Here is a 19,724-nt window from a genome sequence, read left to right on the forward strand (position 1 = left end):
TAATTGACTCTGAGCTCACTCTCAAGGCTCAGGTGAGCGCTGTAACATCTTCCTGCATGTTCCAACTGCACAGGATTCGGAAAGCCGCCCACCTACTGACCCCTGTAGCCCTACTTCAAGTTTTAATAGCATTGGTGCTGTCCCGTCTGGATTTTTCTAATTCTTTGTACCTCGGTCTTTCTAAATCCGTGCTGTCTAGGCTACAGATTATTCAAAACCAGGCTGCCAGACTGGCGTTTAAAATCCCCAGATGGCAGTCGGCCAAACCTTTACTACATCAATTACACTGGCTACCAGTCAACGAAAGAATCGCCTTTAAGGTTGGCTGCCTGGTCTTCAAAGCCTTGACTGGTCCTTCTCCCGCTTTCTTGAAGTTACTGGTTACTCCCTACTGCCCTTCCCGAACTCTGAGGTCTACTCATCTTCAGCTCTTAGTCACTCCCCGGTTCAAACTCACGAAATTGGGTGGCCGCAGCTTCTCCCATCTGGCCCCCAAATTATGGAATTCCCTTCCGCTCTCACTCAAATCCTCACATTCTCTTATATCATTTAGGAAGCCCCTAAAAACTCTGTTGTTTTCACACCCCCATTAAAATCCCTCTGTTCAGTTTCAGTGTTCCTACCAGCGCCAGGAAACTCATGGTGACAGTGCGCTTTTACAAATACTCATTAACATAACATAACATAACATATCGAATTCCATCTTGTCAGTGAAAAGTGTGGACAATCACCTCGAAGTAGGTTACAAGGATAGGAACTCTGAGGGTCACCTCCACCCACCTCCAGAAGAGAATTTGGAAAAAGCAAAATATTGAATTGGAGGGCCGCTGGGAGAAAACTCCGGGTGTGTACCTGTGGCGCACATGGAATTATTATGGGGTCCAAAACAAGCACGGCTCGTAATCCCACCCGCTGAGCACCAATTTTATGTTGGACCTGCGATGGGCAAGCCCAGCACAAAGGGGGTAGCTTGGCTCAAGTGTCAAGGCAAGTGAAGGCTGTCGTGTTAAGCCGGCTTTGACCCAATAATATCTCCTTGTACAACCACCAAAAAGAAGGACACCACACCACTGTTGTAGAAAAATACGATTCCTTTATGTAAAAATTCTCTGTTGTGAATGGGGATCAATTAGGAAAGCACATTTATATTTCTTTTGGTCACAATTTGCTGGGTTTCGATACACTAAATAAGCTCAGGATTACAATTCATCAATAAATAGAATAAATATCAGGAATAAATATCTTCAATAAATAGAATAAATATCACTTTCTGTTTAGCAGAATAACTACTGGTTCAGTTACAAGAACATTCACAGGTTCATTCTGGTATCGCTGCCACCAATTAAATACTTCAGGAACATTACATTTGCAAATACATTTCAGGTTGGAAAGATAACTCTTACAGTTTATGACGATTTCACCATTAATGTACACAGGCTTCTCTGGGCACAAAAGAAGTGTTGGGACTCTTTAAGAATCACACGGGGGATATGCGCGTGTATCTACAAAGCAAGGAAACACAGTGAACACTTCATTTACACTCGGCTGTCACCGGGTTGAGATCTCTGTTTGCCGGTGGGGTCTAAGCGCGCCTAGGGGCTTTACCACTGCTAGCACTCAGGCGGCACCAGTTCAAAGTCTGTAGACTGACGAACGGGACTGCCGAAGAGGTCATACGAACTTCGCGCTCAGTCACATAAATGCCGGTTCACAGTTCCTTTATATCACCGCTTCCCACCTGAAGAAACGGGCCCACCTTACATCGGCTGCAATCGGAAAGCGATTCAGTCGGGTTCAGCACTTCTCTCACCAGCGAAGGGTTCTCAGGGGCTCCACGGAGCTCCCTCCGACTTCCTCAAACAGGGATGATTCTCGCCCACAGCTACAGCCGCCGATTCACTGGGGAGGGGCAGAGACAGTAGTCCCGCCCAACGAAGGCCGGCCTTTCCCCGCCCCGGCGCACCAACTCACCTCAGTCTGCGCAGGAAGCACTCTACGCCGGTGGGGCTCGGAGACGTCCGAGCTCCTTGCTGGAGGCGCCTGTCACAAAGGGGGCACAGTAGACGCTTGCGGTCGCGGCAAACTTGCTCTCGCCTCGCGACCCGAGTCTGTCGTAATTCACCACCGGGGGGGTGGGGGGGGGCGGGGAAGGCACACGGAAACGGCCACAGTCTCTTGGGGGTGACGAGGCACTCGCTGGGCAGGCGCTGTAGGCGCGAGGTCACCGCACACACAGCTGACTGGAAAGCCAGTCAGGATCCACGCCAGTGACCCTTGCTTGCGCTACTGCCCGCACTACCAGCCGCCTCAGGGGTCAACAGGGTAGGTGTCAATCTGGTGTCAAGTCTGGAATCTCCTTCTTCACCTAGATCTGGAACATCATTATCCTATCTAGTCTTCTGGTCATCTAAAATGGCCGCCAGGGACTGGACCTAATATAGCCAGTGCCCTGAGGTGCTGGCTTGTGCCAGTAGGTTCTAGAACCTTCTTTGGGCTAAGCCAATGACATGGCACTTCTAAGAGGTATTTGGGACCATAACAGCCACCATACTGGGGTTCTAGAGCAGCCATTTTGTGTACCTGAGGAAAATAAAGTAATTCCTGTCAGGAATGCGCGCCAAGTAAAAGGGCGCCAAAACCTTCAAAGGTCAAGGTTCATGGAGGCTCCAAGGGGAGTCACTCACATGAGGAAAAGGGATGGCCACCATTTTGAGGCCATTCATACAGGTTGCCAATCCCAGTCTATAATGTCACAGGTTTCGCCAGGCGTCTTGTAAATAGGTGCCAAAAACCTTGTGAACAACTGGGCGTCAAGGAACATCTAGCCCCATGAAACAGCACACAAAAGGTCCTGGTAGACAAATAAAAGCGACACTTTTTGGGAGGTACAGGGGAACAAAAGAAATCATAGTGGTGAGGGGACTCTCAGAAGCAGACGGGTCTAACAATTGGGGATATATTTTCAGATATTATCAGTGATGTTATCTGTGACACCGAGAACAGTTGGCGGCGAGGATGTGACTTGAAGTGTACATAGCTAACCATAACAGGACAATTTCATAGAGTTTTTGGCATTTTTATTAACCATACGTGTGAATTGAACCTGTCTGTCTCCTAGGAGATTCTGAACAAGAGAAGCAGCTCCCAACTTCTTGGCCAGCAAATCTTGTCTGAGGTCACTGGGACCTTATATAGTCTGCTAGTGGTAGGTAGATGTATACACTTATTGGGGGTTGCATCTGATGTTTCTATTGGATTAAGGTTAGTGTCCTCACTGGTTGGGTATTTGAGGGTTCGGATTGGTTTCTGGGTCTGTCACACAATCAATGTAGGGTTGGGACTAGGGCTAGGATTTCTATTGGAAGTAGGGACTAGGGCTTCCTGTGTTATTGGTTGTTGGGAATATGACTAGGGTTAGGCCTTTAATTGGACGTTGGGACTACTGGTAGGGCTAAGGCCTCTATTGGACGTAGAGATAAGGGTGTTTGAAAGTTATTGGGTGCTTGGACTAGGGCAGAGATTGGCTGTAAGGTCCTCGTCTCCAATTGTTTCTAGATTTTAGGGCTAGTATTGTGATTGGATAGGGTTAGGGCTAGGGTTCCCATTGGATGAAGGGGTCACCTGATTACTAGGGCTATAAAAAGGCAGAGGCTTAGGGCGTCTCAGCCCAGACTTCAAGGTTAAGGGAAGAGAGGACAAGGGCAATTACCTGTTTGAGCCTGTTCAAGACTGGTCGGGACTAGGGCCAGAAATGCTGCTCATGTTCCCCTTCAGTAATAACCACCCAACACCATCCACATAGTAACACATTCACACCAAATGTAAACCACACACAACTCTATGCACAGATCAATGTACCCGTAAGGGAGAAAGAGTTGTGTTGCAAAACCAACAAATAATGAATTCAAACACTTTTAGAAAGAAAACTAGAAAACATTCTACACTTTTAGAAGTGTGTATTGTAATTTATTCACAATACCTTGAAATATAACTTCAAAGGAAATTTAAACAATTATTGCAAATTTGTGCCCCGACAGAAAAGGGGGGAAAGTGAAAAGGAGTGCTCGGGGGAGGGGTAAGTGGGAAGCAAAATAAACACAGTTGTGGGTGATGAGTACGGACAATATTTACAGGATCAACACAATTACAAATACATGAGCCTATTGGTTAATAAAGGCATAAAATGATAAATGATTTACACAACCAAACTTTCAACGGACACCAAGTCAGTACTAAACTGTAAGGGGCAAGTGCCGGAAGTTAAATAAAAGACACCGTCGACGTTTCGACCCCTAAAGGTAGGCTCAGTTCAGTCCTTAAGTGGGGTCTTCATCAGGACTAGGGAGGGAGAGTAGGGGGGCAATCCTGTTGGATAAATTAGTGACAATGAATTAAATTAATTTGGCAGTAATACAACATAGTCAGTACATTCAGACTATGATGAGAGTCGAAATACTAATGAAAAAGAGGAGTTACCATGGAATCGTGGCCTGCGTTGGCTCGCGATGTAAAACAGCAAAGGACTGTGGTTGGGTCACCAGTCACTCGCCAAGAGAGTGAATCTCAACAGGAACTACAGAGGAGGACAAAAAGGAGGAAAACCAGTCAGGTGGAACTGGGTCCTATACTTCTGTCACGATTGTAAAACCAAATTGGAAGCCAGATAGAAACATATGAAAAGGTGATCTTTAAGGGTGACTTCACTGAGAGAGTATGCGATAGAAAGCTTCAATTAAACTCGGGTAGTAACGCAATGGGGGTGGAGAACATGGTAACACATCCCATATGTGTACGGGGGTTGCCAAGCCCGAAATTGAAGTCTAAATAGGCATCATGCACATTTAGAGGAAAATAAAGCGTACCTGTGCATTGGGAGTTGCAGCAAATAGGTCATGGCCCACAATTAGAAATCAATCGTCTGCAGCTGCATTCGCCGTATGTTGGGACGAGATTAGATCGGTGACCCGGATCAAAGGTCTTAAAGGGGAAGAATGAGGAAGGGTTGTAGGTAATTACGGCGCAATGTAGTGGGAATTAATACAAATACAAATTGGCAGCTGTAAAAAGTAGCGCAAGGGCTACATCTCATACCTTTATTGTGTGTATAGATTATTGAAACCAAAGTCGGTCCATTGCACGCGTTCTGAATCAGACTCCTGTGGGGCCCGTTGGCTGAGTCGACGAGCTCGATAAAGGGTCTGAAAGAGATGCAAGACCTGATAAGAGGCTGGGAGGGCCGATTAGCCTAATTACTGAAGCGGGTTACCGCATTGTAGTCACGTACCGTTCCCGCTGCTGTCAGATTCAAAAGCTCTGCAAAAAATGCTACGCGGAGTTCGAGTGGGCGGGGCCTCACTACATAACAGCAAGTCGATCATAGAAACAGGAGAGCTACTCCACGGCGAGGTTGGCAAACAGAGCGGGTCATAACTTGGACTTGGATATTTGGTTTGTTATGTGCACATTAGATCGATGTACATTTATAAGCATCTTAGTGAAAAAGTTATAAAATGTGAAAAGAAAAATGCAGTGATCACTTAGTCCCTTAATCCCTTCCGCGCAACTCTCACACATGAGGTTGGAGGCGAATTGCTGGACAAAAATAAATAACAGCATGGCTCCTAGAATATGAGGCTGACCGCGCAACTCTCTGACAAGAGGTTGAAGGCGGGTCCATTACTCTATATTGTTAATAAACACACATGAATACTAAATGTAAAATGACATTACAGTTATGCTCATTTGCTAAAGACCCTAGGTCAATTAGTTTATTTGGCTAAAAGAAATACATGAGTGCCGGATGGAGAATAACATTGCCATTATGCTAAAAGGAGTACATAAATACCGAATGGAGAATAACATTACAATTATGCTCGTGTGCTGAGAACGCTCATTAGATAAAGTGAATAATATACGCCCTGCAACTCTCAGGCATGAGGTTGTAGAGGGAGTGGCATTAGCACACGCTCTACAGATGCACAGTTGGAATAGACCAGAACCATATTCCACAATGAGACAGTGATGTAAAAATGATTAAGTCATTCATGGTGGATTAAGTTAACCCAGGGCTGCCAGCTGTGCTAGACAACTATCTTGCTCGTTTAAACCATGTTTGATTGAATCCAGGAGGGACATCCATTTGGATTCTCGAGTGTTGAGCACCGATGGTAAATTACCTCCTCTTCTTCCCAAAGCAACCTTTTCTATTACAAACCATCTTAAATCAGAGACAACATGTCCTTTCTTTTGCCAGTGGTCAACTAGGGGAGCACCAACCACATTGCAGCGTAGCCTGCTGGAATGGGAGGAGATGCGTGACTTGATCTTCTGTTGTGTTTGGCCCACGTATACTTGTCTGCAAAGGCATAAGATGATGTAAATTGCACAACTAGAGTTGCAGTTAGTGTGATGTTTTAGTTTGTATGACCGTTCACCATAGTCAAAGGTCTTCAACTGGATAGTGGTTTCACATGCTGTACAATTACCACATCTGTGGTGTCCCAATATTGGTGGCAAATTCCAGAGGCTTGTGAGAGTAGGTTGGATTTCTGGTTCCAGGTATGAGTGTACCACCATGTCTCTGAGGTTCTTAGCTCTCTTGAAAGAATGAAGAGGGGGCTGGGGCTGCATGATCTCATCTGCTACGATAGACCAATTTTGGTTGATAATGCGTTTGATTTCGTTGCTCCGTGTGGAGAAGGTGGTAACACAGATTATCCGATCAGTTTCGAGTTGATCCTTCTTTTCTGGTTTTAATAGAGACTCACGTGGGTTGTACCAAGCCTTTTTCCTAGCCCGTCTGACCATTCGAGCTGGGTATCCACGTGTGATGAGGCGTTCACTCAGGGTTTCAGATTCTTTTTGGTAGTTCTCACGTGTGGAACAATTTCTTCTTATCCTGAGGAATTGACCCACAGGAAGATTATCTTTGAGGCCTCGAGGATGGTGACTCCCATATTGTAATAGGGAGTTACGTTCCGTGGGTTTCCTGAATAGGGTGGTCAAAAGGTGGTCTTGCTCCACATAAATAGAGATATCTAAAAAAGGAATCTGGGCATTGCTGGAGTCCATAGTGAATTGTATATGGGAATTGTTAGAGTTCAACCATGTATGGAAGTCTAGAAGGAGTGACTTGCTTCCTTTCCAAATGCAAAGAACATCGTCTATATATCTGACCCATAGTGTCAGAATATCATGGAAAGGGTTGCTCATGGAGAAGATATATTGCTGTTCAAAATTGTCCATATAGATGATCGCCAAATTCGGAGCAAAAGTAGCCCCCATAGCTACCCCTTTGGTCTGCAGGTAGAACTTATCTTGGAAAATGAAAAAAATGTTCGCATACCAATGCTGAGCAATTCAATTATGAAATCAGTCGGAACCTGGACAGGCGCAGGACGTTTCTCCAAAACTAGTCTCATCACTTCCAGAGCATCAAGTTGTGGAATGCTTGTATAAAGCGAAACTATATCGCATGTCACCAAGAGTTCGCTTGCTGGATCAAATGGTCTGTTATCAATAAGGTTTATGGTTTGTGTTGTGTCTCGAAGGTATGTTTGAGTACTCAAGGCAATTGGTTTGAGAAAGAAGTCAACATATTGACACAAAGGCTCTAACATGGAACCGCAGCCGGACACGATGGGCCGACCAGGGGGACTAGCTAAGTTCTTATGTACCTTTGGTAAGGTGTAAATAGTGGCAAGTCTCGGAAATTTAGGATTGAGGAATTTGAATTCCTGCTCGCTGAGAAAGCCCGCGTCGAGTCCTTTCTGGGTAGCTTCCAAGATGGTAATGGCAAGTTCACGTGAAGGATCGGTGGTAAGTAACTGATAGCTAACTCCATCCGACAGTTGTCTGAAAATTTCTTCCTTGTATTTGCAAAGATCTTGAATGATGATAGCCCCGCCTTTGTCGGCGGGATGATGACAACTTCTTTATTATGACACAAGTTTGTGAGGGCTTTTTTCTCCGTGATAGGCAAGTTTAGTCTGACAAATTTGCGATGATCCAAAACTTGATCGACTGCAGAGGTCACTATTTCTTCAAACGGCAAAATCTTATGGCTCATGGCGTAAGTGGGTGGAAAGAAAGTTGAAGGTTCTTTAAGACCTGTGGTAGAACTCCGTGGTCTGATGGTTTGATTCCGGAAAAAATACTTGAGTCTGATTTTTCGAAAGAACCGGTATAGTTCAGTTTTGAGGAGAAATTTGTTTGGTGGAGCAGTGGGGACATAGGAAAGGCCTCTGCTTAGAACATTGACTTCCTTGGCGGTGGATTGGTCGAAACAGGTGGCATAGTCTGCTCTTGCCACCTGTTTCGACCAATCCACCGCCAAATCCAGTGATTAACGTCTCCCAATATACTTTATCCGCAGAGGAAGTCAATGTTCTAAGCAGAGGCCTTTCAGACTCAAGTATTTTTTCCGGAATCAAACCATCAGACCACGGAGTTCTACCACAGGTCTTAAAGAACCTTCAACTTTCTTTCCACCCACTTACGCCATGAGCCATAAGATTTTGGCGTTTGAAGAAATAGTGACCTCTGCAGTCGATCAAGTTTTGGATCATCGCAAATTTGTCAGACTAAACTTGCCTATCACGGAGAAAAAAGCCCTCACAAACTTGTGTCATAATAAAGAAGTTGTCATCAAGCCCGCCGACAAAAGCGGGGCTATCGTCATTCAAGATCTTTGCAAATACAAGGAAGAAATTTTCAGACAACTGTCGGATGGAGTTAGCTATCAGTTACTTACCACCGATCCTTCACGTGAACTTGCCATTACCATCTTGGAAGCTACCCAGAAAGGACTCGACGCGGGCTTTCTCAGCGAGCAGGAATTCAAATTCCTCAATCCTAAATTTCCGAGACTTGCCACTATTTACACCTTATCAAAGGTACATAAGAACTTAGCTAGTCCCCCTGGTCGGCCCATCGTGTCCGGCTGCGGTTCCATGTTAGAGCCTTTGTGTCAATATGTTGACTTCTTTCTCAAACCAATTGCCTTGAGTACTCAAACATACCTTCGAGACACAACACAAACCATAAACCTTATTGATAACAGACCATTTGATCCAGCAAGCGAACTCTTGGTGACATGCGATATAGTTTCGCTTTATACAAGCATTCCACAACTTGATGCTCTGGAAGTGATGAGACTAGTTTTGGAGAAACGTCCTGCGCCTGTCCAGGTTCCGACCGATTTCATAATTGAATTGCTCAGCATTGCTATGCGAAAAAAAAATTTCATTTTCCAAGATAAGTTCTACCTGCAGACCAAAGGGGTAGCTATGGGGGCTACTTTTGCTCCGAATTTGGCGATCATCTATATGGACAATTTTGAACAGCAATATATCTTCTCCATGAGCAACCCTTTCCATGATAATCTGACACTATGGGTCAGATATATAGACGATGTTCTTTGCATTTGGAAAGGAAGCAAGTCACTCCTTCTAGACTTCCATACATGGTTGAACTCTAACAATTCCCATATACAATTCACTATGGACTCCAGCAATGCCCAGATTCCTTTTTTAGATATCTCTATTTATGTGGAGCAAGACCACCTTTTGACCACCCTATTCAGGAAACCCACGGAACGTAACTCCCTATTACAATATGGGAGTCACCATCCTCGAGGCCTCAAAGATAATCTTCCTGTGGGTCAATTCCTCAGGATAAGAAGAAATTGTTCCACACGTGAGAACTACCAAAAAGAATCTGAAACCCTGAGTGAACGCCTCATCACACGTGGATACCCAGCTCGAATGGTCAGACGGGCTAGGAAAAGGGCTTGGTACAACCCACGTGAGTCTCTATTAAAACCAGAAAAGAAGGATCAACTCGAAACTGATCGGATAATCTGTGTTACCACCTTCTCCACACGGAGCAACGAAATCAAACGCATTATCAACAAAAATTGGTCGATCGTAGCAGATGAGATCATGCAGCTCCAGCCCCCTCTTCATTCTTTCAAGAGAGCTAAGAACCTCAGAGACATGGTGGTACACTCATACCTGGAACCAGAAATCCAACCTACTCTCACAAGCCTCTGGAATTTGCCACCAATATTGGGACACCACAGATGTGGTAATTGTACAGCATGTGAAACCACTATCCAGTTGAAGACCTTTGACTATGGTGAACGGTCATACAAACTAAAACATCACACTAACTGCAACTCTAGTTGTGCAATTTACATCATCTTATGCCCTTGCAGACAAGTATACGTGGGCCAAACACAACAGAAGATCAAGTCACGCATCTCCTCCCATTCCAGCAGGCTACGCTGCAATGTGGTTGGTGCTCCCCTAGTTGACCACTGGCAAAAGAAAGGACATGTTGTCTCTGATTTAAGATGGTTTGTAATAGAAAAGGTTGCTTTGGGAAGAAGAGGAGGTAATTTACCATCGGTGCTCAACACTCGAGAATCCAAATGGATGTCCCTCCTGGATTCAATCAAACATGGTTTAAACGAGCAAGATAGTAGTCTAGCACAGCTGGCAGCCCTGGGTTAACTTAATCCACCATGAATGACTTAATCATTTTTACATCACTGTCTCATTGTGGAATATGGTTCTGGTCTATTCCAACTGTGCATCTGTAGAGCGTGTGCTAATGCCACTCCCTCTACAACCTCATGCCTGAGAGTTGCAGGGCGTATATTATTCACTTTATCTAATGAGCGTTCTCAGCACACGAGCATAATTGTAATGTTATTCTCCATTCGGTATTTATGTACTCCTTTTAGCATAATGGCAATGTTATTCTCCATCCGGCACTCATGTATTTCTTTTAGCCAAATAGACTAATTGACCTAGGGTCTTTAGCAAATGAGCATAACTGTAATGTCATTTTACATTTAGTATTCATGTGTGTTTATTAACAATATAGAGTAATGGACCCGCCTTCAACCTCTTGTCAGAGAGTTGCGCGGTCAGCCTCATATTCTAGGAGCCATGCTGTTATTTAATTTGTCCAGCAATTCGCCTCCAACCTCATGTGTGAGAGTTGTGCGGAAGGGATTAAGGGACTAAGTGATCACTGCATTTTTCTTTTTACATTTTATAACTTTTTCACTAAGATGCTTATAAATGTACATCGATCTAATGTGCACATAACAAACCAAATATCCGAGTCCAAGTTATGACCCGCTCTGTTTGCCAACCTCGCCGTGGAGTAGCTCTCCTGTTTCTATGATCGACTTGCTGTTATGTAGTGAGGCCCCGCCCACTTGAACTCCGCGTAGCATTTTTTGCGGAGCTTTTGAATCCGACAGCAGCGGGAACGGTACGTGACTACAATGCGGTAACCCGCTTCAGTAATTAGGCTAATCGGCCCTCCCAGCCTCTTATCAGGTCTTGCATCTCTTTCAGACCCTTTATCGAGCTCGTCGACTCAGCCAACGGGCCCCACAGGCGTCTGATTCAGAACGCGTGCAATGGACCGGCTTTGGTTTCAATAATCTATACACACAAAAAAGGTATGAGATGTAGCCCTTGCGCTACTTTTTACAGCTGCCAATTTGTATTTGTATTAATTCCCACTACATTGCGCCGTAATTACCTACAACCCTTCCTCATTCTTCCCCTTTAAGACCTTTGATCCGGGTCACCGATCTAATCTCGTCCCAACATACGGCGAATGCAGCTGCAGACGATTAATTTCTAATTGTGGGCCATGACCTATTTGCTGCAACTCCCAATGCACAGGTACGCTTTATTTTCCTCTAAATGTGCATGATGCCTATTTAGACTTCAATTTCGGGCTTGGCAACCCCCGTACACATATGGGATGTGTTACCATGTTCTCCACCCCCATTGCGTTACTACCCGAGTTTAATTGAAGCTTTCTATCGCATACTCTCTCAGTAAAGTCATCCTTAAAGATCACCTTTTCATATGTTTCTATCTGGCTTCCAATTTGGTTTTACAATCGTGACAGAAGTATAGGACCCAGTTCCACCTGACTGATTTTCCTCCTTTTTGTCCTCCTCTGTAGTTCCTGTTGAGATTCACTCTCTTGGCGAGTGACTGGTGACCCAACCACAGTCCTTTGCTGTTTTACATCGCGAGCCAACGCAGGCCACGATTCCATGGTAACTCCTCTTTTTCATTAGTATTTCGACTCTCATCATAGTCTGAATGTACTGACTATGTTGTATTACTGCCAAATTAATTTAATTCATTGTCACTAATTTATCCAACAGGATTGCCCCCCTACTCTCCCTCCCTAGTCCTGATGAAGACCCCACTTAAGGACTGAACTGAGCCTACCTTTAGGGGTCGAAACGTCGACGGTGTCTTTTATTTAACTTCCGGCACTTGCCCCTTACAGTTTAGTACTGACTTGGTGTCGGTTGAAAGTTTGGTTGTGTAAATCACTTATCATTTTATGCCTTTATTAACCAATAGGCTCATGTATTTGTAATTGTGTTGATCCTGTAAATATTGTCCGTACTCATCACCCACAACTGTGTTTATTTTGCTTCCCACTTACCCCTCCCCCGAGCACTCCTTTTCACTTTCCCCCCTTTTCTGTCGGGGCACAAATTTGCAATAATTGTTTAAATTTCCTTTGAAGTTATATTTCAAGGTATTGTGAATAAATTACAATACACACTTCTAAAAGTGTAGAATGTTTTCTAGTTTTCTTTCTAAAAGTGTTTGAATTCATTATTTGTTGGTTTTGCAACACAACTCTTTCTCCCTTACGGGGACCCCTCTTACATGTACCAATTACTGCCCAGGTCCCCGTGACTGCTTGGGTCAAACCCCTTTCCTTGTAATGCAGATCAATGTACCAGCATGCACTACATACCCAACCAAACCACATCTACACACCCTTCTATCCCAACTACCACAAATATCCACAATCACCTACAAACAGTAAGCAACTCTATCCTATACCACTAACCAATCCACTCATCACGAACACCTCATTCAACACCATACATAACTACATCCCATCCAGACACACGCTCCCTGCTCTAATTACACCCAACAGACCACCTTTTATCACTAACAAACATATATTCATCCTTCCATCATTTGTCCAACAAACACCCTCCTCTCCCTTCTACTATATTAACACTAATGCACAACACACACACTGCACACCACCATACTTTTTAACTCATGCAACAAACCAGTCTAAGACAAACACTCTCACCTTTACTTCATTTCCTCCTACACACAACATACACTCTACTCATAAACACATCACCACCCCCTCTACCTTACAACCTCCTCTCGCAAACAATACTATACAATAAAATCCATTGCATGAAACAAATACACCAGAACCCCTTTTCAATACTCAAAAAGAAAAAAAAATATCACACACACCAGCACAACAAGATCTTCAAAGCGCAACACGTCAAAATACATGCCATCACAAAATACAAACATATACCCACCTTTCAAACCTCACAAAAGAACAAACTCCAATGGCAAGCTTTCTCTCTTCCACCACACCTAACACAGATACAGTAACACAGCAACTCTCTTCTAACCACATCTCATCCATTGGACAGTTTAGAACTTTACTACATGACCCACATGCTGCACCACCACCCCGGACTCATACACCTTCCACCATGAACACAATTATACAACATACGCGACGTGCCACACCTCACAACGTTGCTTCCCCATGTGTACTGCACAACAATGTTACACCACGAAAACAGACTACACCAACTCGCTATCAAACACCATCTCCACCACATACGCACCCAGACCCATCAAAATGCCTTCTTAGCGTGCTGGATGATGAACATGATACAGAACAGCTACACAATTGCTTTCCTAATACAGCTAATGCCAGCATTAAAAACACACCTTCTACAAACACACACAATACTGGTCGCTCTACTAAAAAACAAAGTCTCACTATCACCAAAGGCCATTCTCTAAAAGTCTACTAATAAATGCTCGGTCCCTCTCTAAAAACAAACATCACATCTACGACCTTCTCACAGATGCAAAACCAGACATATTATTCATAACTTAATCATCGTTGGGAGATGATATAGCTAAAGTCCTGCATGAAGCTGCTCCTCTAGGCTATCAAACAATCACCCAAAATCGAATATGCAAAAAAGGAGGTGGTCCAACTGTTGTGTTCAGGCAAACATTACATATCACTAAAGTTGATGACATCTCCATAAAGAATTGTGAGGCTCTTCTAACAAGATGCAATACGACACCGTCTTCATCCTATAACTTCCTGCTCCTTTACAGACCTCCACCTAGCAAAGCGAAATTCCCAGACGCACTTCTAGATAAAGTTTCAAACCTGAAAACAATACACTACAACTTATGCGTTCTGGGTGACCAACTTTTGGTTTGACAAACCCAATACGACCCATCCCCAAAAAATAATCACTGGCCTAGAGGCGCTGAACCTGCATCTGATTGTCCACAAACCCACACACATCGCTGGACATATCCTAGATGTCATTTTTACTAATATTGAACTAGTTACCTTTCAAGCTATAACTCCAGTCATATGGTCAGACCACCACTTGCTTGCTTTCCAACATAAAACAACACTAAGGGACTCACCTAAAACTAGCTTACATCCATCCACCTATCAGCCGAGGAACAAACTTAACTTGTAACACTTAGAAACACAACTAACTTCAAGTACAAATCTGGAAACAATTACTTCGGTTCAAAATCAATATGTGTGGCTACAGGAAGCTTTTGACTTCCTGATACCACTCAAAACCAAACAACAGCACAAAAGAAAAAAAGCGCCTTGGAGAAACCTAGAAATAAAAGACATAAAACAACAAATTAGAAAGATGCAATGTACCTGGCTCAAAACAAACGCCAAACAAGACAAACTTCACATACAAAAATTAACAGATTATACAAGTCGGCTATCAAAAAGCCAAGAAAAGGTACTATTCACACAAAATTCAAAATGCTAAATGTGCGAATAAAGAATTCTATAAAATACTAAATTAATTTTGCAAACCAAATTGCCTAGAAGGAACTCATCCTATTACTCAAGATTTCACAGACAAACTGGCAAATCATTGCTCAGACAAAGCAGACACATTGGACTCGTACTTAAAACAGACCCAAAGCACCAGCACTAACCCCTGTACAAAATCCAAGAATACTCTAACCCAGCCTCTCTGTTCTTTCCAACACATCTCACACGATGAATTTATAAACTTGGTCAAAGCAAGCAGGCAAGCCGGCAGCCCTTCTGTCCCCTGTCCACCACAAACCTTCAAGACAATTCTTTTAAAAACCTCTGCTGCCACTCCAGTAAGACGAATAATCAACGATTCCTTAAATAGCGGAATATTTCCAGAAGCACTAAAAAAAAATAATCACAAATACGCCCTTTACTGAACAAAACCAACTTGGACCCACCGAACCCTGACAACTAAAGACCCATTACAAATGGACCTTTCCTGGGCAAACTGATAGAAAGAACTGTGTTCGCCCAGATGTCACAATTCATGACATACTCTCAGACTTTCCAAACAGGATTCCGCCCGGGAAGAGGCACTGAATCTGTCCTCCTTACTATCTGGGATGACCTGAAGAATACAGTTGACTGCAGCGGGGTCGCTGCACTACTCTTCTTGGACCTCTTGGCTGCCTTTGACACTCTGAAACAAAGACTATATGAAGCCGGCATAGAGGAAATTGCTCTAGACTGGATCGTGTCCTACCTTCGAAACACAGCTAATGTCATCCATACCCCACCTTTCTCGTCCAAATCGTACTCCACAAAAGAAGGGGTCCCTCAAGGTTCTTTCATCTCGCCCATGCTTTTCAACATCTACATAAAGTCATTACCGGTACTGATCAATCAATTTTACCTCACGTGCTATAACTATGCGGATGACACGCAAATATTCCTTCAACTGGAATGCCCCAAAGAAATTGAAAAATGCCCAATTTTCAGTTGTCTCACAGCTGTGGATCAGTGGATGACTTGGAGCCATCTCAAATTGAATGCTTCAAAAATGGAAATACTCATGTGTGTCGATTGGAAACATTACGACCCCTTTGCCGCCTGGCCTGATGAACTGAAGTCACCACCTAAATTATCGAAGGAAGTAAGAAACCTCGGAATAACCATGGACTCCAAGTGGTTGATGAATGCCCAACTGGACAAACTAGCAAAGTCAAGCTTTGTCACTATAATAACGCTGTGACGAATGTTCCCTCATTTGGGATTTCCACACAAGGCCCAAGCTACCATCTCCCTTGTTCTGTGCAAACTCAATTACGCCAATAGCCTCTTCCACGGATCACCTTGAACGACCAGGAAAAGACTACAATGGATTCAGAACTCCGCTGCCAGACTACTCTTGCATATGAAACCGCGAGACCACATATCATCTGCCTTGAAAGCCCTGCATTGGTTACCGATTGCCAGAAGATCCACGTTCAAGCTACTTTGTATCACCAACAAAGCAATGCCTGGGATGGGACCGCTCTTCATCACGAATAAAATCACCAAGCACATTCAACAAGGAACCTACGCTCTAAAAGGGCATCTCACTTCAAAATCCCAAGATATAAGAAAAAAAACATGGGTGGCACATCCTTCTCTGTTCAAGCAGCCAAACTATGGAACTCTTTACCCCAACTATATAAACGTAAACCGACAACCACCGTATCTTCAGAAAACGACTCAAGAGTTGGCTCTTCCCCAAATAAGCACCATACGGAAACAGAAATTTACAGCATATTCCTCAGCATATAAGCATTTATTTTCACTATATGATATGTACCTATCTGTGTATTGCTTTGTATAAACATGTATAATAATTATGTTGTTGAAAGTAAATAAATAAAAATCATCTTTGGTCTACATGTACTTGCTTTTATTGTGCATCCATGTACTTGGATCTGTGTGTTCGTTACCTTTCTCCTGAAAAAGCATATCCAATGCACTACCCTATTTCTCATCCTGTACCTCTATCAATAACTTTGATTCTTGGAGATAGTTGTATGTACTTTATTTAATAAAAAAAATTATCATAAAAGCATGTACATCCTGCGCTCATAATTTTAAAAAGATCATTGTACCATACAGCTTGGTAGATAAATTCATCAACATTAGTAGTGATAAAAACAATATATCAAAAAGCGAACCAACGCACTGCCTGGCTCATGCTTTTCGCTAGGAGCTTAGAGCGTATTAGCCATGTGCAACCCAAAAATTTTGCTACACCGCAGACCAAGGTGAGGGAGGTGGTATCAGATTTTAGAATGCGTAACGCCACCATGTAATTCTTGGAACCCAGCTTTTTGCAAATAGGTTTGAGCCATGTGTCTCTTGCAGACCTGTATGCAGGGCATGCAAAGAGGAAATGGGCGGTAGACTCGATGGGGGCTACGCAGCCAGGACAAGAAGCAGCTGATGTATTATGCCGTTTCCAGGCTTCTGTCGTTTCGTTTAGCGAAAGGGTCCCGATTCTCAACTTCATGTAGAGCGCCCTGTCCCTTGGAATTAGGATAAAATCGAGAAAAGGTTCAAGTTTCCGGACAGGTTTGTGTTCCATGAACCGCTCAGTGAGAATCCCCAGATTGGACGCACGCGCCTCCTCTACCTGTACCCATTTCCAATATACAATTTTTAAATCACGTTTGAATCTATATATACTTACCTCCTGTATGCATCTAAATACTTTCAATGTACTTATGGATCTATATATTTATCACTTTCTTATAATTTAGCATTTCAAATGCACTACCCTATTTCTAAGCCTATACTTCTCTCAATATATCCTCTGGCCCAACCTTGTGACTCATCTCATTCTACTCCACTTCCCAATGCACTACCCTATCTCTCACCCTATACATCTATCAATATATACTCTACATCAACTCTCATTTATTCCAAACCCCATACCACTACTACAATCCCAAAATAACCCTTTGTTGTTATTGTTATTGTTATTTTTGATTTGTAACGCGCCCAATCACCTGCAGGCCTCTAAGCGCTCGGAAAGCAATGGTACAAACAACAACTGGACTCTCTCCTACTCTACCCCTCCTTGCATCATCTGACACCTCCTTTTACAATACCGATCCCCCAAAACAAACCTTTATAAACTCTCCAGTTTGACTCTTCCCCCCTCAAAAACCCCTTTTAATCCTCCTAATGGTATGACCTAAAAAAAAAAGAAAAAAATCACACTCTTCTGTCAGTCCACTATCCTTTTCAATCAAAATAACAGACTAACATGTTCACTTCTCAAGTTCCATATTCCACTATACTAATTCACCACTAATCCTTTATGGGTTCCAGAGTGGCGTTCTACTCGCAAAAAGCATTTCAACACCCCATCAGGGTTACTAGCGCTATATAAACGCAAACCTTTTCCCCTTTTCTACCCTTCCCCAACCCTTCTCCATCCAAATAAATTACTAAAATATCCACCACTCAATTTACTTTCATGTTTCACCATACTAATTCTACAGTAATCCTTATGGGTTCCAGAGTAGCATGCTATTCACCAATGAAGCGCTTCAAAACCCCATCAAGGGGTAGCAAGCTCTACATAAATACAAACCTCTTTCCCTCTTCTATCCCTCAACCTACCCTTCTCTATCCAAATAACTGAATAACATATCCACCACTCAAATTATTTTATACTTCACAATACTCACAATACTAATTTTCAACACTAATCCTTTATGGGTTCCGGAGTAGCGTCCTACTCGCCAGAAAAACGCTTCAACACCCATCAGGGGTTACAGGTGCTACATGAATGCAAACCTTTCTTACCTTCTCACTCCAAATAACTGACTAATATCCACCACTCAAATTACTTTCAGATTTCACCATATTAATTCAGCTCTAATCCTTTATGGGTTTCCAGAGTAACGTGCTTCAACACATGTTATGTTATTGGTGATTTGTAACGCGCACGGCTACTCAGAAGAGTGTCCCGGAGCGACCCAGCAGAAAAGAAACCGAGAAAAGGGAGGAAGACCAAGCTTAATTAAATAGGAACGTTTTAAGTTTTTTCCTGAACTGAGAGGAGTTTTGAAGACTACGGAGCTCCGGTGAGAGGGAGTTCCATGACCTAGCCGCCAGATAAGATAGTGAGCTGCCACCTTTTCTTTTCAAACGAATTTTGGGTACAATGGCAAGACACAAGTTTTTTCAGGAACGCAGATGTCTGCCCGGGACATAAAACGAAAAGCGTTTCCTCAGATACATTGGGCCGTATTCATAAAGTGCTGCATGGGCTGTCACTAAAGCCTTAAACAAGACCCTAGCTTTTAACCGAAGCCAGTGCAAATCACGGAGATGTTGCCTCACGCTAGTATGTCTGGGAAGGTCCAGCAGCAACCGAACAGCGGCATTCTGAACCACTGCGAATTTATCCATTAGGTAGCCAGGTCGAGCCACATATAAAGCATTAGCATAATCGAGACGGGAGGTGACCAAGGCCCTAATTACTGTTTCTTTGGTGGAGAGAGGCAACAGGGGCAGAAATTTTCTAAGCATTTTCAAAATGCCGAAACATGTACCTGTCAGTTTGCTAATTTGATTACTGAAACTAAGTTTTTCGTCAAAACAGATTCCCAGGTTCTTCACAGGGAGACCCAAAGGGGTAACAAGCCCTATATAAATACAAACTATTTTTTCCCTCTTCTATCCTTCTCCTATTCTTCCGAATCCAAATAACGGACTAACCTAGCCACCACTTAAAATGTAATTGCATGTTTCACTAT

General features: G+C 43.3%; 1 protein-coding gene across 3 annotated transcripts in view; it reads right to left on the reverse strand.

The window, feature by feature from the left end:
* PACRGL (parkin coregulated like) overlaps positions 1 to 19,724 on the reverse strand; it is a 239,588-nt gene that overhangs the window by 63,071 nt on the left and 156,793 nt on the right. The window lies entirely within an intron of this gene.

Source organism: Lissotriton vulgaris, chromosome 3_2 (assembly GCF_964263255.1).
Source record: "Lissotriton vulgaris chromosome 3_2, aLisVul1.2, whole genome shotgun sequence".
NCBI classification, from domain to species: Eukaryota; Metazoa; Chordata; class Amphibia; order Caudata; family Salamandridae; genus Lissotriton; species Lissotriton vulgaris.